The sequence below is a fragment of the Dendrobates tinctorius genome, unplaced genomic scaffold, assembly GCF_039654945.1.
Source record: "Dendrobates tinctorius isolate UK_male_01 unplaced genomic scaffold, ASM3965494v1 ptg000114l, whole genome shotgun sequence".
NCBI lineage: Eukaryota > Metazoa > Chordata > Amphibia > Anura > Dendrobatidae > Dendrobates > Dendrobates tinctorius.
Window position 1 is genome coordinate 12,135,130 of NW_027361782.1, and position 26,968 is coordinate 12,162,097.

The window sequence follows — 26,968 nt, forward strand, 5'->3', positions numbered from 1 at the left end:
TTAGGGACTCTCCAAACGTGACATGGCGTCCGATCTGAATTCCAGCCAATTTTGCATTGAAAAAGTCAAACGGCGCTCCTTCCATTCTGAGCTCTGCCATGCGCCGAAACAGTCGTTCCCCCCACATATCAGGTATCAGCGTACTCAGGACAAATTGCACAATAACTTTTGCAGTCCAATTTCTCCTGTTACCCTTGGTAAAATGAAAAAAATTGAACCTGAAGTATTTTTTTTGTGAAAAAAAGTTAGATGTTCATTTTTTTTTAAATATTCAAAAAAATTCCTGTGATGCACCTAAAGGGTTTATAAACTTCTTGAATGTGGTTTTGAGCACCTTAAGGGGTGCAGTTTTTAGAATGGTGTCACTTTTGGGTGTTTTCTATCATATAGACCCCTCAAAGTGACCTCAAATGTGATGTGGTCCTAAAAATAAAATGGTGTTGTAAAAATGAGAAATCGCTGGTCAACTTTTAACCCTTATAACTTCCTAAGAAAAAAAAATTTTGGTTCCAAAATTGTGCTGATGTAAAGTAAACATGTGGGAAATGTTAGTTATCAAGTTTTTTGTGTGCCGTATCTCTGTGATTTAAGGGCATAAAAATTCAAAGTTGGAAAATTGCGAAATTTTCAAAATTTTTGCCAAATTTCCGTTTTTCCCACAAATAAATGCAAGTTATTTGAATGAAATTTTACCACTAACATGAAGTACAATATGTCACGAGAAAACAGTGTCAGAATCACCGGGATCCATGGAAGCGTTCCAGAGTTATGACCTCATAAAGGTACAGTGGTCAGAATTGTAAAAATTGGCCCGGTCATGAACGTGCAAACCACCCTTGGGGGTGAAGGGGTTAAAATAATTTTTCAAGCTGGTGTTATAAAGTATTCTAATTTACTGAGATAATGACTTTTGGGTTTTCATTGGCTGTAAGCCATAATCATTAACATTAACAGGAATAAACATGCAAAATAGATCACTCTATGTGGCATCTCTGTACTACTTCTATTTGACACTAATATTTAGGCACAAACTTTTATCAGCGAATGGTTTTTGTAAAGTTGCAAGTATAGTGCAGTATTATGTAATGAAGAGGTTGACATAGAGAGAATGGGCCCCTGTCCAGTACCTGGACCCTGTGCAGCCCAATGATGTGTCTGTGTCAGAAGCTGCTTGCTGATTTGGAGATGGCAGTGACCCCTTTTCCTCCTGGACCCTGATACAGCTGCACAGGTTGCACCAATGATGTGTATGTAAGGAGGTCAAGGGCCTAGCCCTTTAAATATTATTACCACTGTTTGCTGTCATGATTGCCATGCTTTTGTGTGTTATATGTGCTTATCTGTGTATAAGTTGTGCACGGCCATATTGTGTAATATAGGTGTATTAGATGAAGATAGTGTAGTACTTGTAAAAGGACACTAGATGGGGGCACTGAACACATCCAGATGGGAGCCTTTAGAAGGGTTAACTAGAGGGATATGAGAGGGGTGGCTAGCCGGGAGCAAAAGGAGAGAGAGATTTCCTGCTTGAGTCAGTTCATCCGGGGGTGGCCATCCTGAGCAGAAGTGTGAAGAGAGTGCCTACAGCAGCAGCCAGTGAGAAGTGTCACTGGAGGCCCTTTACCTAAAGACTGGGAGCTAAAGGGCTAGGGAGGCTAATAGGAGAGCCTCTGGAGTCAAGTCAGCCAGAACCAAGGAGCTGAAGTGACAGTGAAGCCAGTCTGTGGAAACCGGCCCGTGTTTAGAAGTGGTCAAGCCAGGGAGGTCAGTGAGTGAGTCCCTGTGGAAGTGACAGCTAGAGTGCAGGAGCTGTTCCAAGAGTCAAGTGAGCCACAAGCCTAGTACACATACAGGATCAACAATGCCGTAAAGGGGTGAGCTATAACTGAGTTGACAGGTACCTTCGTGGGCTGAAGTCGGTCGCAGGAAGAGGGGTTGAAGTGCCGGGTTTACCGTGTTGCATGTTCAGTTGCTTGTGTGCTCCACCCATGTGTAACAGAAGAAGTGTTGTGCCGTAGAAAACACTGTTGGTATCGTGTAAAGAGTCCTGATGGTGATGGGATGTGCTGTGCCCTGAAGAGAATAAAGTAGAACTGTTTAAGTTGTTTCCAGCCTGTCTGCAGTCATTTGAACCTCATAGGTGATCAGTGTACCGGAGATGGAACAGTCTCCAGCACAGTGAGTACTGGAGCGGCCGAGGAGGCTACCCCCCAGCGGCCATGGTATTACATGTTCACCCCTGAAGAAGAACTGAAAGACAGTATGACCTGGATATGGTGAGGTTCAAAAGAAGAGGAAAAACACTTAGAAAAGATCTGTTGCATTTCATAAATTTAAAAAAAATATTTACTAAGTAACAAACTCAGAAACAAAGACAAGATGAATAAAAACATTTAAAAATGCACTGGAAACCAGTTGCTTACCTAGTTGGGACAAGTGGGTGTCTGCAGTCGGCAAGGGGGTGCAGTTGTGCCACCTAATGCGGTAGTCCTAGGTGTTTTCCCTGGCGACTGCATTTTGGGGGTAGATTTAGTGTGGGAGATCTAGTGTGAGGATGGGGGGAGATTTAGTGTAATGGGGGAGATTTGAGGACACAAGTTTGGTGAACAAGGCTCCCAGGAGCTAAAAGTCTCTAGTGGGGTACACTCACACAGTCCTTATGCCCTCTGCCTGATAGTTCTCTGGCAGCTCTGTTCCCCTCCAGAGGTATGTCCAGCTCCCAGCAGGGGAGCACGTCCTGCCACGGGTCAGCCTGCCCGGGCACTGAACCCCAGACAGGGACATCCTGTCCCTTTGAGGCTACTGATCCAGTCCCCTGGAATAACCCCTTACTATCCCTAAGCTATGTACATACAATACATTACATGGTACAATAGTGAAACATTAGGACAAGACAATCACAGCACAACATAACCATAACACATTACATTAATACGTAACCCACTGCTAGTGCACCAAAAGGGGGACCACATACGGGCAAGGAGAGAGGGAACAACCAAGGGTCCCTGCCACCTCCTTACACCTGTTTGCACCCTTTAATTATAAAATGAAGCTCTGTAGCCAATCCTAAAAGCGTGTAATATCCTCATAGCATTCTATTATTCTTGGTTTGCTAAAAAACAGTCGTCTGGCTAATTATGATATAATTCTATGTGTCTTCACACTCTGTATAAAATATCAGACCTCCAAAATGTATTCACACCCCCTATATTAAAATCTGATAAAAATGAGTTAAGACCCCAGACCAGGCCCGCATAATACAATCAGACCCTTACAAAATTAATGTAAGACCCCTCTATTATCAGACAACAGGACGGTTACACCATAGAGGGGCCACGCAGCTTCTATAGGGTTTCATAGGGTAAAGGTGATCAGTTTAGGTGAGATTGTGCAGCCCCTTATTGCTTTCCTTGGGGCCCCTCTTTGTACATCTGAGCACATTGTGTGTTACTGATCCCATGTCAATCTATGTCATTGAGGCTGAAGAAAGATCCCCCAGATGAGTCTATGACAAGGCATACTGGTTTATTAGAGAGTTTATTACTTTCAACAACCTCATTAAATGGAATGTCAGCAAGTTCTGGCTATGTAATCTGAGAGCAGCATGATGTTGGGGCAGAGACCTTGATTCCAGTGATGTGTCACTTACCGGCTGCTTGCTGTAGTTTTGATAGAAATTCCTGTTTTCTATGTTGTAAATGTAGCAGTGCTCTGAATGCTGAGCTCTGTATGACCCCGCCCACTCCTTTGATTGGTAGCTCCCTGTGTACGCTGTGCATTGTCAGCAAGCCGCCAATCAGTGATGGGGTGTAGCTGGCCTGACTGCTGTGCATGTAATACCTAGTCCTGCAGTGATAATCTCCCTCTGATAAAACACTGATTGTACTGAAACTACAGTACACAGTCTAATAAGTGGAATCAGGGTCTCTTTTCCTATAGTTTGCTGCTCTCAGATTAAATATCAGAAACCTGCTGACAGATTCCCTTTAAGGCTGGAGTCACACTGCCGTATTTCTCATGCGATAATCACATCACACAGCACAGACTGGCCGGCACCACTCCTGACCCAAGCATGACAGCGTGATGGATTGCTATGCAGATGTCAAGCTCAGGTCAGGAGAGCCGACAGCCAGTGCAAGTTTTGCCATGCAATTCTCGCATGAGAAATACAGCAGTCTGACTCCAGCCCACCTACTGTCTATAACCGGGACTGTAATAGTCAATGAATCAGCACTGCAGCACCGACTCTGGCCAGTAGGTGTCAGCTGTGAATAATTGTGTAATCTCTCGGTTGTAGACTACTCCAGGGAAGGATTCATTGTACACAGCGATATTCCATGAGGGCTCATTCATTTTGTCTAGGGAAGGATTCATTCTACAGCGATATTCTATGAGGGATCATTCATTTTTAAGTCTTTGACACTTTCCACTGCTCCTCTTGACTCCATGTAGAACTACAAGTTCAAGCATTGCCCGGAAACCCTCTATTATTATAACATTAATACAGATATTCGCAGGAAAATAAACAAAGTCTGAATAATCCACCATTGCTAATTCTTATTATGGAGCAATTTACATGCTGCGCGCCTCACACTGTACAATTAATTTGAGACTTTAATTAAATCTTTTAATGATGAAAAGAAAATGAGTCAGAAAGTTTCTACGGACAAAGGGGGGAATTATTTCTGCTGAATTGTGTGTAAGCGAGCGCGCTGTACGCCACGCAATAAATCACACAGTGGATTTATCCTAACCACTTCAATGCTACAGAGAAGCCGTCTTCATTTCCAGCCAATTATCTACAGGCCCCGATGACATTTGGAAGGTTAATCTGGCGGCACGCTGCTGAGAACAATATGGTAATCTGCCGGGATGGAGACAATCACCTGGTTAGTAGAAGATTTCACTTTTCCTTATGGTAGCACCAAAATTTTCCTTCTCTGTGACTTTAGTGATGCAATTTACAGCACTGCTCCTGATCATTGCTGGCACCTCGCCAGTCCAGACCTGGACCTTCTGTCCCACCTTGTAAGCTCTGGATGGATTCCAGTATTGCAGGATATAGTGGTCTCGATGGTAGAACTGTTCAGCTCACAGTTGTACTCTAGACTCGCAAGAATAAACCTCTTTGCTCCCCTCTGTGGTGGTAATTCTCACAGTCTCTCAGTAATGGCAGGTTTCCTATCCCTGAGACAACCTACACCACCAACTGCAGTTCTGGCTGGAGCTCCTCCCTCTAAAACCTAGAATGGCCCACTTTTTAGCGAGTGCTGCTCACACCCACTCCCTCTGTAACTGTAGTGCACGTGATTTGCTGTGCTGTACAGCTCATCCTCCTCTGCTCTGTTTGGATGTATCTGACCTCTACAGGTGGGAAAATACAAATTATATGACCTATGGGGGTGTGGAAGTGCCTATGATGCTGACCGCAAGCTGCCATCTGTGACTCTCTCTAAGGCTGGAGTCACACTAGAGAGGAATACGGACAAGTGAGAGGCGTTAAAATCACGCACTAGACACGGACAAATGATTCTCCATGGGTTTGCTCCAAACAGCCGTATTTTTCTCGGCCGTATTCTACGGTCCCTGCCAATCGCAGCATGCTGCGATTGTCAGCGTACTACGGCCGTATTACGCGAATGCAAGTCTATGGGTGCGCTAAAAATGCGCATTACACACGGACCACACGTGTGACTTGCGAGAAATACGCAGGTCTTTTGGATGGTGCCAATCCATTATCAGGAAGCCTAGACATGCAAATGATCTCAAAAAGCGCTCCAGACATCCAGGAAGTACGCCTCCACGGAGTACAGCAGCGTCATGGCGCCATATTTCCTCAATGTGGAGATGCTTATTGTATTAGTGCAGGAGCGGCCAGAACTCTGGGACCAACGTGATGCCCATTATGCCAACTGGGCAAGAAAGGAGGCATCATGGAGGCGCATATGTTGCCAGATGTTCCATGATTTTGGTGATCGGCCACGTGAAGAGCAGCAGAAACTGAGTAAGTACAACCCAAAAACTGTTTAAAAATACCTCACATCAAAAGATGCATATAGAATCGGCCACCCCCCCTTCCTGTGCTTGTACTTTTTTCCTCATGAGGCGGGTAGATTTTGATGTGACCCATGGTTTTACACTGCCATCATTTGGCACAGGCCACAAGCTCCTCATCCTCCTAGCCAACCAAGTTATTAATTGTAGTTACTTGATACATGAACTATTGTGACCCTGTGAATCTGGGCAGGATGGGCCTATTAGATATGCCTCCCTGGGTAGAAAGCACACCCCAGAAGGCCACATGCCTAGGCTACTGGATGATGCTGCATGTCTTTGGAGGTGGTCTGTGGATTGTCCTTGACTGTTCTCACCATTCTTCTTCTCTGCCTTTCTGATATTTTTCTTGGCCTGCCACTTCTGGGCTTAACAAGAACTGTACCTGTGTTCTTCCATTTCCTTACTATGTTCCTCACAGTGGAAACTGACTGGTTAAATCTCTGAGACAACTTTTTGTATCCTTCCCCTGAAAAGCTATGTTGAATAATCTTTGTTTTCAGATCATTTGAGAGTTGTTTTGAGGAGCCCATGATGCCACTCTTCATAGGAGAATCAAATAGGAGAACTACTTGCAAGTGGCCACTTTAAATACCTTTTCTCATGATTTGATACACCTGGCTATGAAGTTCAAAGCTCAATGAGGTTACAAAACCAATTTAGTGCTTCAGGAAGTCAGTAAAAAGTAGTTAGGAGTGTTCAAATCAAGAAAATGATAAGGGTGCCCATACTTTTGCACCGGTCAAATTTTGTTTAAATGCAGATTGCACATTTTCTGTTAGTACAATAAACCTCATTGGAATCCAGAAATATAACTGAGTCCATCAGTTATTAGATATATAAAACTGAAATAGCTGTTGCAAAAACCAAAATTGTTATAAAGAAAAAAGGTTAACATTAATAGGGGTGCCCAAACTTTTACATATGACTGTACATATGCTCATGTATAAATAGCCTTATAGAGGTTCAGTTACTTAGGAGAAAAGGCCTCCTCTGTAATAGACACTGAATAAACTGCTATGAGTAGTGTGGGGAAGGTGACTTGACGGACAGACTTGACTGGAAGTAGGAGGGGACGATTTGCGCACTACAGACGGAGATTGGCAATGACAGAAAGGTAACAGCAGGGAAAGACAGAAAAGGGAGTGCTGTACCGAGATTTGACCACAAGATGGCAAGGGGGAGTGTAGTTCAGGACTTGACATCAGCTTACGGCTATAGAAACTGCTTAGTCATGGGGGTGGGGAGATAGGAACCCAGGAGGGAAATTCCCAGTGAGAGAGGGGATAAATAGGACAGGTTGGAGTTCCAGGCTAGGCTAGTCCTGGGAGGAGCTCAGGAGGAGAAAACTCAGGACAGAAGACTGAGAACGGTGGAAGAGCTCGACCAGGGGACTGACAGGAAGAGACAGTCAGGGGGGTGGCCCTGACACAACGGACCACAGGACAGACGAGGCCCCGGGGGTACCGATTGGACGACGTCCTCGGGCAGGTGAAGCACTGGCGGTAGATTGGTCTAGGACAGCCCCAGCGAAAGATCCATGAGGGACGTCATCACGACTAAAGGAAAGGTGAAGGTACCCGGGCCTGGAAACGGAGAGCTGTAAATGTGCTGTGGTGTATGGCTACGGTCGTCAGGAGGACGGCCAATAAACTCGGACCTGTTACAATTGGAATCTGCCTCCGTCTCGTCTTTGCATCGTCTGGTCATGATAAGCAGTGGACCACCCCCCAATCTGGGCCCCCACCACATTTGGCGTAGTTGGCAGGATCGCCGCCGCTAATACTACATCTTCCGCGGCAGGCCTGCGCCAGGAGAACTCAAAAGGACTTTGGCTTCCCACTTGTGGATTACAAATTTGCTCACCTGTGGATTACAAATTTGAGACTCGGTTCCGGATCCTCGGCTGTCATCAGAAGATCCGGGGCGGTACCAGAAGCCGGACAACATGGCTGTGATACTTCAATGTCAGGAAGAGGCCCAGGTGTTTGCCGCTGCTCTGGATGGACTGAGGCTGTCTCAAATTCACCCCTGGGGGAAGCGGTGTATAACTGGAGACCGCCGCCCCCTCATACTGGACCCGGGAAGATGGGTGGAGAAACCGACCATCGCCCCAACCGTGGGCGAGAGTGGCCCGGGGGGGGAAAGACTGGCTGCGGCTGTTTGGTGCCATTTGACTGCTGTACACCAGACGGGATGCGACGTTGCAGCTGCAGTGGCCTCAGATGCCTGGAATGGCGGTGGCGTCGAGGTCGAATCTCGCTGGGAGACCTGCTTTCTGAAGCCACTGACAGCCCCCCAGACATCGGGCGGACAGGAGGAGCGACTGCGAGCCCTGCGGGAGCAGCCGCTGAAGACATTGCCTGGGTGCCTCCCCGCAGAACCCACGAGCCTGGAGGCTAGCCCTGCCGGACGGCGGGGTGAAGATCGGAGGCTGCGGTAGGAGCTGCGGGGTGGCCTGTTGGAGGCCGCGGCGTCGGGGAAGGTGAGAGGTCCCCCGGCTCGGCCGGCGGCTCCGCGAACAGCCCCCACCACCCGGCCTCCACGTGCGGCCTCCTGTGATCCTGTGGGCCCGGCTGCGGAGGGCTCTGCGGCCTCCGCTGGGCTGAGCGATGCCTCTGCACACGTCCCTGAGCCAGCCCGCCCGGCGGCGCCACGTCCGGTGTCGCCAGTGCGGAACCCACCTGGGACCATCCCTGCTACGTTCCATCTGGCGGCGGCAGCCTATTCACCGCAGCCTGCCGCCACTCCGGTCCCAGCTGCGACTCCGGTTGCGGCCTGCCCCGCGGCTGCATCTGCGTCACCCCTGGAGTCGGCTGCGGCCTGCTTGTCGGGCTCTGCGGCCTACCTGCCGGGAACCACTGCTGCCCGTGCCCGTCGCCCAGCCCCAGCGGCTGCTGGGCCGCCGGAATCTGCGGCCGCCTCTGCCCCACTCTCAACCCTGGCCGCGTCCCGCCCACCGGACTTCGAGGCCTACACCGGACCCTCCGTGTGGGTCGTGGAGGTCTTACAGAAGAAAAAGGCCAGGGAGTGGGAGGTCTGGAACCTGCTCCACGAGAGAGGGGAGGCTGGCATGGCGGCTTCCCGATCTACGGGGCGGCTCGTGTATACCAATCCGGACAAAGGATACAGGTTCATTCGGGACCTCGCAACCGGCCAGAAGGTATATATCAACGTGACTTCCATCCGTCAAGGCTGGGCTTTGTGGGAGGGGGACTTGGTGTCGCACTACAAGGAGTACTGTGGCCGCGGCTACTACGCGATAGCCGTAATCGCTGAACCCGAAGGTCACGAGCCCCCGTAAAAAGAACCCTTAGAGACACTCTCTGCATCCCGGGAGCTCCACGGCTGTGGAGCCCCTTACTACTGATGAGACATCGGCTCTCAGGAGACGGCCTGGACTTCCGGGATTTCGCATCACCATTGTGTAGGCCCCAAGAGGACAGTTCGACATCCAAGATAAGGGACATGTTTTATTGTTGATTGTTTGCTCCTGACATAGTGGGGATATGGGAGAGGAAGTACTCATGTTAAATGGAGGGGGAGTATTTATGTTCTGTTTTAAAATGTTATATTGAAAGAAAAGGAAAAAAAAAAGAAAAAAAAAAAGAAAAAACAAACAATTAAAAGGGGTTACTCCGGTTGAGTAACTCCTATTGTTATTAAAGTAGAGGTAATGGTATGCTAAAAGTTGATTTAATGAGTAGTGTGTGTAACAAAAAAAAATGTGTGTGTAACAGGTCCCGGGTACGAGGTAGATGTGACGAAGACGCCGACCATGACTCTTTTTAAGTGAAGGACAAAGAGACGAGAGATATCGAACCAGACAGTGGTCCGTCAGTCAGGTCCCCGACACCACGGACACCCCAAAAGGAAGGGCGGGTGCCAACGATGACCTGGTAGGCGAAAGGCCTCGGTCACTGCGTTCCGGATAGTTGAAGGAAGTAGTAGGGGAGAGTAGTAGGAGGTACACGCCGTAGAGTAGTCCGGGTGGACCTCGCCAACCTGAAAGAAGTTGTCACGTGGCGTGCGCGCCGGCAAGTAGCAATAGGCTGCTCAAAGCATGGTGCTCCCGGTTTGGTTCGGCCCCCGTGGGCAGCGGGTTTGGCCCAACGACCGGTCTGACAACAGACTGTGGACAAGCTTTAGGATGACGTAGGTAGGGAGTACGATTGTCAGGACGACAATAGACAAAGGATGGGGGAGTGTGGGGAAGGTGACTTGACGGACAGACTTGACTGGAAGTAGGAGGGGACAATTTGCACACTACAGACAGAGATTGGCAATGACAGAAAGGTAACAGCAGGGAAAGACAGAAAAGGGAGTGCAGTACCGAGATTTGACCACAAGATGGCAGGGGGGAGTGTAGCTCAGAACTTGACATCAGCTTACGGCTATAGAAACTGCTTAGTCATGGGGGGCGGGGAGATAGGAACCCAGGAGGGAAATTCCCAGTGAGAGAGGGAATAAATAGGACAGGATGGGATTCCAGGCTAGGCTAGTCCCGGGAGGAGGTGAAGACTCAGGACAGAAGACTGAGAACGGTGGAAGAGCTCGGCCAGGGGACTGACAGGAAGAGACAGTCAGGGGGGTGGCCCTGACACAACGGACCGCAGGACAGACGAGGCCCCGGGGGTACGAATTGGACAACGACCTCGGGCAGGTGAAGCGCTAGCGGTAGATTGGTCTAGGACATCCCTAGCAAAAGATCCACGAGGGACGTCATCACGACTAAAGGAAAGGTGAAGGTACCCGGGCCTGGAAACGGAGAGCTGCAAACGTGCTGCGGTGTATGGCTACGGTCGTCAGGAGGATGGCCAATAAACTCGCACCTGTTACAATTGGAATTTGCCTCTGTCTCGTCTTTGCATCGTCTGGTCGTGGTAAGCAGTGGACCACCCCCCAATCCGGGCCCCCACCACAGTAGGCATTTAGTACTGACACATCACTTGTTTTGTTGATTTATGCACAAAAAGGGTTAACAGCGATGAATTTTTCTCTCATATAACTGTGAATTCTGTCTAAGTGTTCCTGTACCTGATACCTGAGTATACCCCTAGTCGGTGTTATTGAGAGGAACTGCTGTCATTGTATTTCTTACTTTACCTGCCCTCCTTTCCTTCGTTTTATAAACTTATTAGTAAATATTTATATTATCTGCTGTATTCTTTGTGAGTGTCTGCTGATTGCTGCTGTACCCCTCGTCCATGTTTCATTTTCACCATCGCCGCCCAGGATGATCAGTGCTGCATATTGGCTGTGACACCGCTTTTCCATGATCAGGTATAAAGACTGAATAGGAATAGTAAGAGATTGACGGCAGCGGAGTCTGGAGAGGCGGCGGTGGTGGAGAGTTCGGGTCCATCACTGGTTCATTAAATGCCATTAGATGTCATAATATGACTTGTGTTTGATATGATGCATGTCCCCTCCCCCGACTGCTTCCAAGTGCATCTCCATCTGGCTCATCCTCCCACTTTACATGAGATTGATGGCTTCATATAGAGATCTGATGGATTAATTAAATACAGCAAAAACTGCGCAGAAGACGAGAGAATGGGGAGAAATGAGGATTCTCTTGTAGCTGAGGCTTTGAAGAGGTCGGAGGGGACGGCTCTTAATACCTCATTTTAAGCACTTATAATGGTAGAGACACCGGTAGACCCCCATTATGTACATACGCAATGGCTGACCGTGGAACATCCTGATACATTATGAAACCTTCTGAGCTCGGGGGATGAAGAATTATGTAAAAAAAACACATCTATTAATTGATTCAAAGAAATTTGTGCACTTTCTAGATGTGTTTTTTTTACATTGGTTTTATGATAATATTAATCTTATATTATGGATTTCTAGTGAACATTCTTTTTTTGGCCCCAATTTTTTCTGCCCAGAATGGTGGGCGATCCGATTTTCTCTGGTGGCTGTTTTTTCTGCATTTTCTTCCCATCGACGTGTGCCACTGATCCCTTTTGTAATTGAAGGTAACCGAAAGACTATGACACCACACTCATTTTATTATTCATTGTCTCTTTATTTAATGATTTCACACAATTTTATATATATATATCTTAATAATATAATCTAATATTACAGACATCCTTTTTATTTCAGTCTTTTAATAAACTCTCGGAGATATATATAGATTTTTTTTTTTCTCAATTCTGACATCCTTCCTGGCATGATGGTGTGAGTATTGGACTGCGGTCCTTTCGTTTTCCTCACAATGCAGGTTCACTTTTCAATTCCCCTTTTTCTTTGTTTCTTTTTTTCTTTTCTTCTTTTTTAATTCCAATTTTTATCTGCAAAATAAAATAAATGTATAATTGATTTTATTAACCATAGATGAGATGATTTTGACTTCTTATGACATTTGAATTGTTTTGATCTTTGACCTCTGTGGCGCATCACATGTCTTTTATGGCGCCAAGTTTGAATCGTGAATGTATAAATCTGGAGACAGCTCTCTGTACTCATATGTCATCCCCTGAAAAAGAAGTGTTATACTTCGAAACGCGTAGGGAATAAAGGGTTAATTCATTAACCTTGTTTGGATATGAAATTTGTCTGGCAGCGCACCTAAAAGTCCAAAAATTTATTCCTAAGAATCCTTGTTGCGGTCACCCATGTGGACCGTTGGACGTGCAGCAGGCTGACATACCGACTATACAGGCTTTACTCTCTCGTGGAAAGGGTGAGTATAAAAACTTTTTTATTATACACGGTTTACCCAGATAAGACCCTATTGCGCTCTTGTTTCAACCTTTAGTGTGTACAACAACTGGCTGCAAGTGTGATTTAGTTATTGCCAACACCTGTTAGGTGCCACAGGTAAGTTACAGGTGCTGTTAATTACACAAATTAGAGAAGCATCACATGATTTTTCGAACAGTGCCAATACTTTTGTCCTCCCTCTTTTTTATGTTTGGTGTGGAATTATATCCAATTTGGCTTTAGGACAATTCTTTTTGTGTTTTTTCATTTAAGACAAATTAAATGAAGATAATAATACCAAAGAATTTGTGTTTGCAATCATTTTCAGGAAGAAACTGAGTATTATCTGACAGAATTGCAGGGGTGTCAATACTTTTGGCCACAACTGTAGGTGATGTCACAGCTCACCCCCTCCTCCAGTACAATAACCGATAACATCCCTATATATAGCTGATTGCACACTACATATCACAGCTCACCTCCTCCCCCTCCTGTACAATGGCTGCTAACACCTCTATATACAGCTGATAACACAGGATCCACCATTCACAATAAGTGATATCAGAGCCCATCTCCTCCTGAACAATGACCGATAACATCCCTATATATAGCTGATTGCACATTACATATCACAGCTCACCTCCTCCTCATCCTGTACAATGACTGATAACACCTCTATATACAATGGATAACACAGGATTCACTATTCACAATAGGTGATGTCATAACTCAACTCCTTCTGTACAATGACACCTCTATATACTTACTTCAAAGTACATATTTCTAAGTACTCTGAATTAGACTAGAATTGGATTGGAATTGACTGTAAGGTAACGGACTACAACACCACAACAATGTTTCACATTCTTTTTACTATCACCCCCATACTACTCTATTTCTCCCTAACTCCTGCAATCCCTCCACCCAGTAAGGAACTAGTCATTTCCCCCTCCATCCTTCTCAGCCATCTCACCTCTTCGTCACAATTGTTCCTCCACATACAATCCTTTTTCTCCAGACACACACGGCCACATCATGTCCTATCCTGCTCCCACCTTCTAATGCTCTGTCTACTACTGCTCATTGCTGGCGATGTATTCCCAAATCCTGGCCCTCCTCAATACATCCCCACACTCATTTCTAACATCCTGCGACGATCCTCTACACTTTTTTGCAACCATGACAACCTCATACCTATTCATCCAGCCCCCACTCCCCCGGTCCCCCTACCTGGAGCACTGTGGAATGCACGCTCTGTCTGCAACAAACTATCATTTATCCATGACCTCTTTATCACCAACAAACTCTCCTTCCTTGCCATCACTGAATCCTGGCTCACTTCCTCTGACACAGCCTCTCCAGCTGTGCTTTCCTGTGGCGGATTCCATCTCTCTCACACCCCTCGCCCCTGGAACAAACGTGGTGGAGGAGTTGGCTTGCTCCTGTCTGATACCTGCTCCTTTACCTCAATTCCTTTGCCACCCTCTGCTACTCTTCCCTCGTTCGATTCCCCCTCCAACTGGCTGTCATCTACCGTCCCCCAGAACTAGCCATCTCCACCTTTCTCGACCACTTCACCACCTGGCTACTCCATTTCCTTTCTGCTGGCATCCCCACCATCATCATGGGCGACTTCAACATCCTCATTGACACTTCCACCCCGGCTGCCTCTAAACTTCTATCGCTCACGGCTTCCCTTGGCCTCACTCAATGGTCCTCTGTGGCCACTCACAAAGATGGTCACACGCTGGACCTTATCTTCACCCATCTCTGTTCCCTAACTATTCTCAATAACTCACCCCTCCCCCTGTCTGACCACAACCTACTGACATTCTCTTCCCTCTCCTCTCCTACTGCGCAACCCTGGCTCCATAAACTCGCTCACCCTCGCAGGAATCTCAAACACCTCAATTTACAATCACTCTCTGAGTCCCTTCTCCCTCTTACAGACATAGCTCACCTTCATGACACAGATGCTGCTGCCACTTTTTATAACACCACAACAACAGCAACACTTGATTCGGCTGCCCCCCTCACGCAGAGCAAAACTCGTACAAACAACAGGCTGCCCTGGCTGACCAGCCTGACCAAAGAACTGAGACGGGTTTCCAGGGCCGCTGAGGGGAGATGGAAGAAAACCCATTCTTCTGAGCACTTCAGCGCATACAAGCAGTCCCTTGCCAGCTTTAAGTCCACGCTATCTGCTGCTAAACAAACTTACTTCGCATCTCTCATATCCTCCCTGTCTCACAACCCTAAACAACTCTTCAACACTTTCAATTCTCTACTCCATCCCACAGCACCTCCTCCCCCTCCTCTCATGTCTGCTGAAGACTTTGCCTCCTTCTTTAAGCAGAAGATCGACAAGATCAGACAAAACATTGGCCCGCAGCCCCCAATGCCCTTCTTAGCCGCTCAGCCCTGTTCTGCAAAAGCCAGCTTCTCCACCATGACAGAAGATCAGCTCTCCACCCTTCTGTCAAAATCACACCTCACCACTTGTGCCCTTGACCCACTCCTGTCTCACCTCATCCCTAACTTGGCCACAGTCTTCATCCCATCTCTAACACACCTCTTCAACCTTTCACTTACAAATGGTGTCTTTCCCTCATCCTTCAAACATGCCTCAATCACACCCATCCTCAAAAAGCACTCCCTTGATCCATCCTCTGTGTCTAACTATCGCCCAATATCTCTTCTCCCTTACGCCTCAAAACTACTGGAACAGCATGTTTATCTTGAACTGTCCTCCCACCTCTCCTCCTGTTCCCTCTTTGACCGGTTACAATTGGGCTTCCAACCGCATCACTCAACTGAAACTGCCCTAACTAAAGTCACTAACGACTTACTAACCGCCAAGAGCAAGCGACACTACTCTGTCCTCCTTCTCCTGGACCTGTCCTCTGCCTACGACACCGTAGACCATTCCCTCCTGCTACAGACTCTCTCATCTCTTGGCATCACAGAGTTGGCCCTATCCTGGATCTCATCATACCTAACAGACCGAACATTTAGTGTCTCCCTCTCACACACCACCTCCTCACCTCACCCCCTGTCTGTTGGTGTTCCTCAAGGCTCTGTCCTAGGACCCCTACTATTCTCCATCTGCACCTTTGGCTTGGGACAGCTCATAGAATCCTACGGTTTGCAGCATCACCTCTATGCCGATGACACGCAGATCTACCTATCTGGACCCAACCTCGCCTCCTTACTGACTGAAATCCCATAATGTCTGTCTGCTATCTCAGCCTTCTTCTCTGCTCGTTTTCTCAAACTGAACATGGACAAAACAGAATTCATCATCTTTCTCCCATCTCACTCTACCCCTCCACCAGACCTATCCATCAATGTCAATGGCTGCTTTCTTTCCCCAGTCCCGCACGCTCGGTGCCTTGGGGTGATCCTCGACTCTGCGCTCTCTTTCAAACCACATATCTCCTGCCGCCTCAAACTCAAAAATATTTCCCGGATCCGCTCATTCCTCAACCACAAAACCACAAAAACACTAGTGCATGCCCTTATCATCTCCCGCCTCGACTACTGCAACCTCCTACTCTCTGGCCTCCCCTCTAGCACTCTGGCTCCGCTCCAGTCCAGCCTACACTCTGCTGCCCGACTAATCCACCTGTCTCCCCGCTATTCCCCAACCTCCCCCCTATGCCAGGCCCTTCCCTGGCTTCCTATTGCTCAGAGGCTCCAATTCAAAACCCTAACCATGACATACAAAGCCATCCACAACCTGTCCCCTCCATACATCTGTGATATGGTCTCTAGGTACCTACCCGCACGCAACCTTCGATCATCTCAAGATCTCCTTCTCTACTCCCCCCTTATCTCTTCTTCCTACAACCGCATACAAGACTTCTGCCGTGCTTCCCCCATACTCTGGAACTCTCTGCTGCAACACATCAGACTCTCACCATCAACGGAAAGCTTCAAGAAGAACCTGAAGACCCACCTGTTCCGACAAGCCTACAGCCTGCAATGATCCTCGGTCTACTGAACCACCGCACAACCTGCTCTACCCTCTCCTACTGTATCCTCACCCATCCCTATAGACTGTGAGCCCTTGCGGGCAGGGTCCCGTCTCCTTATGTACTTGTGTGTCCCTTGTCTTACACAGGTTTATTATATTTGTCTATATTTCCCCTTTTCACATGTAAAGCGCCATGGAATAAATGGCGCTATATGAATGCATAATAATAATAATAATAATAATAATAATATATACAGGAGATAACACAGGATCCACCATTCACAATAGGTGATGTCACAGCTCACCTCCTCCACCTGTACAATGACTGATGACACCTCTATATACAGGAGATAACACAGGATCCACCATTCACAATAGGTGATATTACAGCTCACCTCCTCCTCCTGTATAATGACTGATAACACCCCTCTATACAATAGATAACACAGGACCCACCATTCACAATAGGTGATGTCACAGCTTGCCTCCTCTACTTCTTCACAATGATCTTTGCACATGCTCATTGGATGCTTTTATACAACAGATAGGGTCATAGTTTGCTCGTTGCTGGTAATGTACACATGGATTTCCTGAAATAACAGGAACTCTGAGTCTCGTCTGAATTTCTCATTGATATCTTGTAAAAAGATTGTGATATAGAAAAAAAATAAAAAAAACACCTTATTGTGTTGCTGATTGCCATGAATAGACTTGTACATGTACTTACCCGTCTGTGTCTCTGTTTTGCATTCTACGGGTACTGTGATGAATATTATGGACTCATTGTATAATGGCGACACCATGACGTTGTTGAGCTGCAGGAATCAGACTGTGCAGCCATAAAGAGGAGAGGAAGTGAGCTTTACTGCCACTTATACAGATGTTCCTCCCGTTACCTTTCTGTGGAGTTACGATTTATAATCATATATATTGACGATATTATTGCAACTCACTAGCAAGACTGCAATCCACATCACAACCACTAGGTGGCCAGATATCGACATTATCACTAGGATTAACAATATTATTAATATTTATTTTTAAGGCAGCATTGATTCCATGGTGCTGGGCATGTAGAGGGGTTACTGACATATTACAGACAGTCTGGACCAGAGGGGAGGGCCCTTGCTGGCTTACTATCTATAGGGTAATTTCAGGGCAGACAGTAGGTCAAGGGATGCAGCATCTCCCTTGGTGGTGAGGTTGTAAGGTGCGCAGGGTGGTAAACATGGGCAGGGGGTTGTTGTTCTCCCACACCCTGACACCCCACAAATAAACAGTGCTGCTTCCAATAGGTGGCGATAGAGTTCCTCTTCCTCTCTGAAGAGACAATTTGCATATATAATTTCCCAGAGGAGCATGCATGGCTTATAAGCCTCCTCACTCTGACATACCCGGCTTGTCACTCTCCACAAGGAGAAATGTAACCCCCTAGACACTGCATCAATGTTAGTAGTTTGCACCAGATTTGCTGGGGAATTGGAAGCCATTGAAGGAATCAGCGGAAAGGAGAGGAGCAGATAGGGGAGAAAAGGAGGAGTAATGTGGGGAGATGAGGAGTAATGTATAGAGAGGAGAAGGAGTATCGTGGGGAGAGGTCACCTCCTCCACCTGTACAATGACTGATGACACCTCTATATACAGGAGATAACACAGGATCCACCATTCACAATAGGTGATATTACAGCTCACCTCCTCCTCCTGTATAATGACTGATAACACCCCTCTATACAATAGATAACACAGGACCCACCATTCACAATAGGTGATGTCACAGCTTGCCTCCTCTACTTCTTCACAATGATCTTTGCACATGCTCATTGGATGCTTTTATACAACAGATAGGGTCATAGTTTGCTCGTTGCTGGTAATGTACACATGGATTTCCTGAAATAACAGGAACTCTGAGTCTCGTCTGAATTTCTCATTGATATCTTGTAAAAAGATTGTGATATAGAAAAAAAATAAAAAAAACACCTTATTGTGTTGCTGATTGCCATGAATAGACTTGTACATGTACTTACCCGTCTGTGTCTCTGTTTTGCATTCTACGGGTACTGTGATGAATATTATGGACTCATTGTATAATGGCGACACCATGACGTTGTTGAGCTGCAGGAATCAGACTGTGCAGCCATAAAGAGGAGAGGAAGTGAGCTTTACTGCCACTTATACAGATGTTCCTCCCGTTACCTTTCTGTGGAGTTACGATTTATAATCATATATATTGACGATATTATTGCAACTCACTAGCAAGACTGCAATCCACATCACAACCACTAGGTGGCCAGATATCGACATTATCACTAGGATTAACAATATTATTAATATTTATTTTTAAGGCAGCATTGATTCCATGGTGCTGGGCATGTAGAGGGGTTACTGACATATTACAGACAGTCTGGACCAGAGGGGAGGGCCCTTGCTGGCTTACTATCTATAGGGTAATTTCAGGGCAGACAGTAGGTCAAGGGATGCAGCATCTCCCTTGGTGGTGAGGTTGTAAGGTGCGCAGGGTGGTAAACATGGGCAGGGGGTTGTTGTTCTCCCACACCCTGACACCCCACAAATAAACAGTGCTGCTTCCAATAGGTGGCGATAGAGTTCCTCTTCCTCTCTGAAGAGACAATTTGCATATATAATTTCCCAGAGGAGCATGCATGGCTTATAAGCCTCCTCACTCTGACATACCCGGCTTGTCACTCTCCACAAGGAGAAATGTAACCCCCTAGACACTGCATCAATGTTAGTAGTTTGCACCAGATTTGCTGGGGAATTGGAAGCCATTGAAGGAATCAGCGGAAAGGAGAGGAGCAGATAGGGGAGAAAAGGAGGAGTAATGTGGGGAGATGAGGAGTAATGTATAGAGAGGAGAAGGAGTATCGTGGGGAGAGGAGGAGGAGTAACGTGAGGAGAGGAGAAGGAATAACGTGGGGAGAGAAGGAGTAACGTGGGAGGAGGAGGAGTAAGGTCGGGAGAGGAGGAGGAGTAACGTGCAAAGAGGAGGAGGAGTAATGTGGGGAGAGGATGAGCATTGAGACGAGGAGTAACTTGGGGAGAAGAGGATGAGTAATGTGGGGCGAGGAGGAGGAGCAGCAAGAGAAGAGGAGTAACATGGAGATAGGAGGAGGAGTAACAAGGGGACAGGGGAGTAACATGGGGAGAGGAGGAGTAGCAATGTGAGGAGAGGAGGAGGAGTAACGTGGGGAGAGGAGTAGGAGTAATGTGGAAGAGAGGAGGAGAAGCACTGAGAGAAGAGGAAGAGTAATGTTGGGAGAGAAGGAGGAGTAATGTGGTGAGAGGAGGAGGAGCAGCGAGAGAAGAGGAGGAGTAATGTGGCGAGAGGAGGAGTAGCATGGAGAGAAAAGGAGGATTAACACGGAGAGAGAAGTAATGTGGGAAGAGGACGAGTAATGTGGGTAGAGGAGGAGTAAAGTTAGTAGAGGAGGAGTAATGTCAGGAAAGGAGGAGGAGTAACGAGGGGAGAAGAGGAGTAGCATGGGGAGAAGACGAGAGGTAATGTGGGGAAAGGAGGAATAGTAATATGGGGAGAGGGGGAGTAATGTGGGCAGAGGAGGAGGAGTAACGTGGAGAGAGGAGGAGGAGGAGTAACATGGGGAGAAGAGGGCGAGTAACACGGGGAGAGGAGGAATAATCGATCAGCAGGTATAAGGATGGACAAATGTCTCTCCAAAGAGTGCTGCAAAATTGTGATATTTCTCATGTCAGGATATGTTGCTCCAAGAAGTGCAGTAAAGAAGGACAACGCCATAGATACTCTTACATGGCGATACAAAACAATTCTTCATTTCTAAGGACTGTCCAAAGACGTACCCAAATAATAATAATGTCACATAATGGATCTATACAGGTGCAGAATAACGGTGCCATACAGTGTCATACAATGTGGCCACTACTGACAATAATGGCTACATGCAGTAGGAGCACAGAGGTGGCCGCACAACCACACATACAGGCGCTTCTCACAAAAATAGAATATCATCAAAAAGTTAATTTATTTCAGTTCTTCAATACAAAAAGTGAAACTCATATATTATACAGAGTCATTACAAATAGAGTGAAGCAGAGGGAAGCATGAAGTCCTTTAAAATGTCCTGGTAGACGGCTGCGCTGACTTTGGTCTTGATAAAACACAGTGGACCTACACCAGCAGATGACATGGCTCCCCAAACCATCACTGTTTATGGAAACTTCACACTAGACCTCCAGCAGCTTGGATTGCGGCCTCTTCACTCTTCCTCCAGACTCTGGGACCTTGATTTCCAAATGAAATGCAAAATTTACTTTCACCTGTAAACAACACCTTGGACCACTGACAACAGTCCAGTTCTTTTTCTCCTTGACCCAGGTAAGATGCTTCTGGCTTTGTTTATTGGTCATGAGTGGTTTGACACAAGGAATGCGACACTTGTAGCCCTTGTCCTGGATACATCTGTGTGTGGTGGCTCTTGAAGCAATGACTCCAGCAGCAGTCCACTCCTTGTGAGTCTCCCACAAATTTTTGAATGGCCTTTCCTTAACAGTCCTTTCAGGACTGTGGTTATCCAAGTTGCTTGTGTACCTTTTTCTACCACACTTTTTCATTCCACTCAACTTTCCATTAATATGCTTGGATACAGCACTCTGTGAACAGCCAGCTTTTCTAGCAATGACCTTTTATGGCTTACCCTCCTTGTGGAGTGTGTCAATGACTGCCTTCTGGACATCAGTCAAGTCAGCAGCCTTCCCCATGATTGCGGAGCTACTGAAACAGACTAAGGGACCTTTATAAGCGCTTAGGAAGCCTTTGCAGGTGTTTTTTGCTAATTATTCTAATTCACTGAGATAATGACTTTTGGGTTTTCATTGGCTGTCAGCCATAATCATCAACATTAACATAAATAAATGTAACGCTCATTCCCTGACTGAATGGCATGAGCGAGGATTGTGGCCCCACTGTGCCACAAACCAGACTACCATGGAGAGGCATGACTAAGCAGCTACCTTGGTGTTCACTTAAAGCCTCTAGTGGTGAGGTCAGGCTTGTGCAGCAGGTAGCTGCCAGGTATACTCCAGGGCGGTGTCTGGCTGTAGCAGCTGATCCTACTAGGGGATGGAACACTAATGACAGGTGCAGGCAAGGACAAATGGGCACAACTGCTACTCTGGCGGGCACAGCTGGCACTCTGGCAGGCAGTCAGGCACGCTGGCAGGCAGGCGGGCACGGCTGGCACATTGGCAGGCAGACTGGCAAGGCTGGCACTCTGGCAGGCAGGCGGGCACAGATCAGACTGGAGGAACTGGAACCGTTACGGGTAGGGCAGGAACACAGGCAAGTATGAGTAGGATAAGGGAGCAGGTAGGAACCAATTCAGGCTGGAGGGACAGGAACTGTTAGGAACCAGTTCAGACTAGAAGGACAAAGACCCACAGGATGCTGGACGGGAGCAGAGTAGAACTGCAAGGTGCAGAATGGGAGCGGAGCAGAACCGCAAGGAGCGGAACGGGATCAATGCAGAACTGCAGGGTGCGAAGCGAAGAGCAGAGCAGAGTCACAGGGTGCGGAGCGAAGAGCAGAGTAGACCTGCAAGGTGCAGAGTGAAGGGTAGAGCAGAAGGAGGAGACACAAGGCTACACACAGATAAGGATACGAACAGGTACAAGAATCGGACTTAGTACATACAAGGACGGACACTGGAATACCTTCAGGACAGGATTCAGGCCTGGGTATGCAACCCCCAGGGAGGCAGAAAACAAGACACAACAATCACAGAAAGGGTCTGGGAATGCAGCCCTTAGGGAGGCGGAAAACATGACAGGACCTGGCAACTCAGTAGCAGAATGCAGACAGAGAGTTTTTTGCTCAGGCATCTCCCTATGGGTGGAGGTGCCTTAAGTACCTGATACCTCTTGGCAATAGGCTGGGGAAATATTAGGTGACTGCACACAGTCTCTATAAGACTCAGGAAGTGCAGGCGCCACTGCCATAAGCATACAGCCAGGAAGTATGCACACAGCAAGCCAAGGACATGAGTTTCACAGCATGGAGCAGGCAGAGGGCAGAACTCACAGCATGGCTCAGAGGGGTAAGTCACATGGTGTTTCTGCCTGATGGGAGATGGAAAGCCATGCAGTGATGCCGGCAGGGACGTTACAATAAACTCATGAAATAGATAACTCTGTTTGTAATGACTTTATATAATACATGAGTTTTATTTTTTGTATTGAAGAACTGAAATAAATGAACTTTTTGATGATATTCTAATTTTTTAGAAGCACCTGTAGAAAAGACAAAACAGGTTTATTGTTACAAATATAAGAGGATTAAGCAAATAAGACCATGGCGCCATAAAAAGCATTGCTTTGTGTGTGTGCGCTCCTGATGTCAGTGACGTATCGGCCCTATGCTGTGGATATACTGTACCTGGGAGCTGATTGTGATTGTTACCTGTCAGGAAAATACTAATTATTTTTCATTGTTCTGGGGACACAACCATATTTGGCCTACTACTCCTTCCACCATTAGTTTCCGTAGGACCAAATCCTACATACAGCCCCTCTCTCTCTCTGTGAATTTCTACCCCCCTCCCTTCAAGCAAATGGTCATCTGGAATGCTGAGTTTTATTGCCTGCCAGCACTAGCAGAGCTGAATGCGTTTTCCCTCCAAAAACCTTTAATCCCAACACATTAATCCCAGCAAAACACTCAAAATCAAATTTAATAATACACATTAATCCCAGAAACATGAAAATTAGATTTCCAGGATCTGGGCACTTGTGGTTACGCATGGCAGCATTTTGCAGCATTTAGGGCTATAAGAAACCTGGGAAATTAACTTCTGCCCACCAGCAAATCACAGACATACCTTGTGTGGACTCTTAAAAATTGTAAAATCGCAAGGGAAAAAAATAATGCCAATATCTTTGTCCTGTGAGCTTCCAGGCCAAAGATATGAAGAAATGGAGTTATCGATAACTTTCAAAGATATTTGTACCCCCCAGAAAACAGCCCATATATGAGGTCAGCAAAGTGGGAGTTCTTAGTTTTATGGTCGAAGCATAAAACAAGAATGTCCATCTTCAGCATTCATTCATAGCCAGGAGAGACAGCTGAACACCATGCTGTGGTATGGATCATTTCTTTGGGATCTCCCCCCTCCCCTTTATCAACACATCATACCTATGACTGAGATCTAGTAAGTGTAAGGCATTGAATTCCTGTAGCTGCACAGCAGGAATCGAGAGCCATACATCCAGCGGTCTCCCATTCCTTTCCAACCGCTCAGAGGCCTGCATAGCAATCTCAGCGATCCAGGAGCCCTGCTCAGACCAGCTCTCTGGCTCTGCATGATGCTGCCACCTCTGGACTGGCAATGGTAGCGCAACCTGCTTTGCAGGAAACCACTCCAGAGGCTAAGTCCTCTCGCCGCGCTACTGGGCATGCCCACGAGACGATCTCCCAGTGGAGATCGGGGGTCACGTGCTCAGGTCCTTGTCCTGATCTGATTGGCCCATCTCAGAGGTCTGGAAGGTCCCGGAAGCGCATGGCTATAAAAGGCCCGCATGGCCACTCGGCCATGCGCTAGTATAGACTATACTTGCTTTGTGTGAATGGTGACGGATGTATGATTCTGGTGACTGACTCATTTGAAACCCCCTTCCCTCTGATATTACGTATGTGGTTAGGGAATTAGAGTTATAGTCAGGGCCAGTCAGTGGCAAGCCATACGCCACAGTGCATACCTCACCACTACACTAGCGTCCGATAGTGTTATGCCTTACAGCACTGTCATACAGCGGCAGTAGTTACCGCCGTGCTGCAGTTAGCAGCACTTACCGGCGTCCGTAGTAGTGACGCCGCACACACGGTAGGTCAAGATGGACACCGACCTCTGCCTTGGGCCGTGTCCTGTGACCATGTGTGTGCAAGCCAGCTGAGACCTGTGAAGCTAACAGGCTCGGCGCTTATGCTTTATTTATACTAAAGCGCCTCTGTGAGTTTAACAGAGTCTGCTCTGCGCACCTCGGGTGACGTTTAACCAGAGCACAGTATACCGCCATATAGCGAGTCTGCCATTACTCAGCAGCGGTTGTTACACCTACTGCACGGTGGACCCCGGGTGGCTAACACACTTCCTATTATTTATAATTAGTGCGTTCCGCCGTCCCTAACATTATAGTAGCGCCAGGGTCTGGCTATGAATGGCGGACCTGCAGCAGCTGCAGCGGTACATTCGGCAGCTGGAGAGCAGGTTGGCAGCTATCGAGAGCACCACCTCAGCTGCAAATGCTACGGTAGCCGCTGCTCAGGCAGTCGCAGAGGCTGTCCCACGCGTGCCCGCTCTCACGCCTGTGCCGACAATATCTCACCTCCCGCTCCCCTGACAGTGCCACCTGTAGGGGATTCGTGAGTCAGTGCTCTATCCAGCTTGAGTTACTGGCTGCACGGTTCCCTACAGAGCGGGCTAAGGTGGGGTTTATTGTTTCTCTTTTATCTGGCAGGGCATTAGAGTGGGCTACACCATTGTGGGAGCGTGATGATCCCGTGGTTCAGGGCGCTGCTCAGTTCCTCGCGGCTCTGAAGCAGGTATTTTTGGGACCACGGATCACGCATGACACCTCTCTCCAATTATTGGCCCTAACACAGGGGTCTCTCTCGGTCAGCCATTATGCCGTCCGATTCCGGACATTGGCTTCCGAACTAGAGTGGCCTGATAAAGCACTCATCCCTTTTTTTTTTTGGAGAGGGTTAGCAGAGCATGTCAAAGATGCTCTAGCAACCAGAGAGGTCCCCAGAAGTCTGGAGGAAGTGATTGCCATCTCCACCCGCATTGATCTCCAGTTTACGGAGCGCGGGCTGAAATGTGCGCAATCCAGACGAAGGGTTAACTTGGCTCCCACCTTCACCGAGCCACTAAGATCTCCCACCCAGGAGCTTACATCCTCCGAACCTATGGAGGTGTCTCTCGCTGGCTCCAAGCCACGTCTGGTGCGAAGCTCCACACGTTATCAGTGCCGGCAGTTTGGTCACTCGGCTAGCACGTGTCCTCTGCGGTCGGAAAAACGATCACGTCCAGTGGTCGTAGGTGGTGGTCAGACACATATGAAACCCTTATCTCCCAAACTGGTATTCCGAGGGACCTTAGATAGCGGGGCCTCCACCTGGGAGGTAGAGGTTACTGTGGATTCCGGGGCTGAGGGGGAACTTTATGTCCTCGACCTTCGCCCAGAAACATGCTATTCCACTGGTGTTACTGACCCCAACCTCTGACCATCAGGGTGGTTGATGGTGCACCTTTACCATCTCAGGTGACCCACCAGACAGCCCCATTCGGGCTCTCAATCTCACCCTCTCATCGTGAGATTCTGTCCTTGTTCATTTTGCCAGATGGCATCGACCAGGTGCTTCTCGGAGTTCCTTGGCTCCGTTGTCACTCCCCTCATATTGATTGGGCTTCGGGGAATATACTGGGTTGGAGCAAGGACTTTGAGAGAAGGTGCCTGAGGGGCAGTGTTCAGGTAGCTTCCACTGAAGTGCCCGCGGATCTCTCCGCGCTTCCTAAACCTTACCACCAGTACGTGGACGTCTTCTCTAAAAAAATCTGCAGAGACGCTCCCGCTGCACCATCCTTACGATTGCCCGATAGATCTTCTGCCAGGCACGGAATCTGCTAGAGGCTGTGTGTATCCACTGTCACTCCCTGAGACAGAGGCTATGTCTCAATATATCCGGGAGAACCTGGCTAGAGGTTTTATCAGAAAGTCGGTGTCGCCGGCTGATGCAGGGTTCTTCTTCGTGCAGAAGAGCGGAGAGTTACGTCCCTGCATTGACTACAATGCCATAACAGTTAAAAACAAATACCCTCTCCAGTTGATCTCTGATCTACTTATCTACTTGACAGGTTGCGAGGGGCCCGGATCTACGGGGGGGGCGTACAACCTGATCCGCAGTCATGAAGGAGACAAGTGGAAGACAGCCTTTAATACCAGGGATGGCCACTACAAATATCTGGTCATGCCCTTCGGCCTTTGTAATGTGCCTGCTGTCTTCTAGGATTTCATCAACGACGTCTTCCGTGATATGCTCTCCACCTCGGTGGTTGTCTATCTGGATGACATCCTCATCTTCTCGCCAGATTTGACCTCTCACCGGAGAGACGTCTGCAGGGTCTTCGACCGTCTGCGGGCGAACTCTCTTTTTGCCAAGCTGGAGAAGTGCCA

The 26,968-nt window shown here is 47.6% G+C and overlaps 1 long non-coding RNA gene across 1 annotated transcript in view; it reads right to left on the minus strand.

Annotated features, from left to right (window-relative positions):
* Positions 1-12,070: 12,070 nt before the first annotated feature.
* LOC141101058 (uncharacterized) overlaps positions 12,071-26,968 on the minus strand; it is a 41,711-nt gene continuing 26,813 nt past the window's right edge. The window contains exon 2 of the long non-coding RNA XR_012234874.1: positions 12,071-12,359. This is a non-coding gene — a long non-coding RNA (uncharacterized lncRNA). The remainder of the gene's footprint in view (positions 12,360-26,968) is intronic.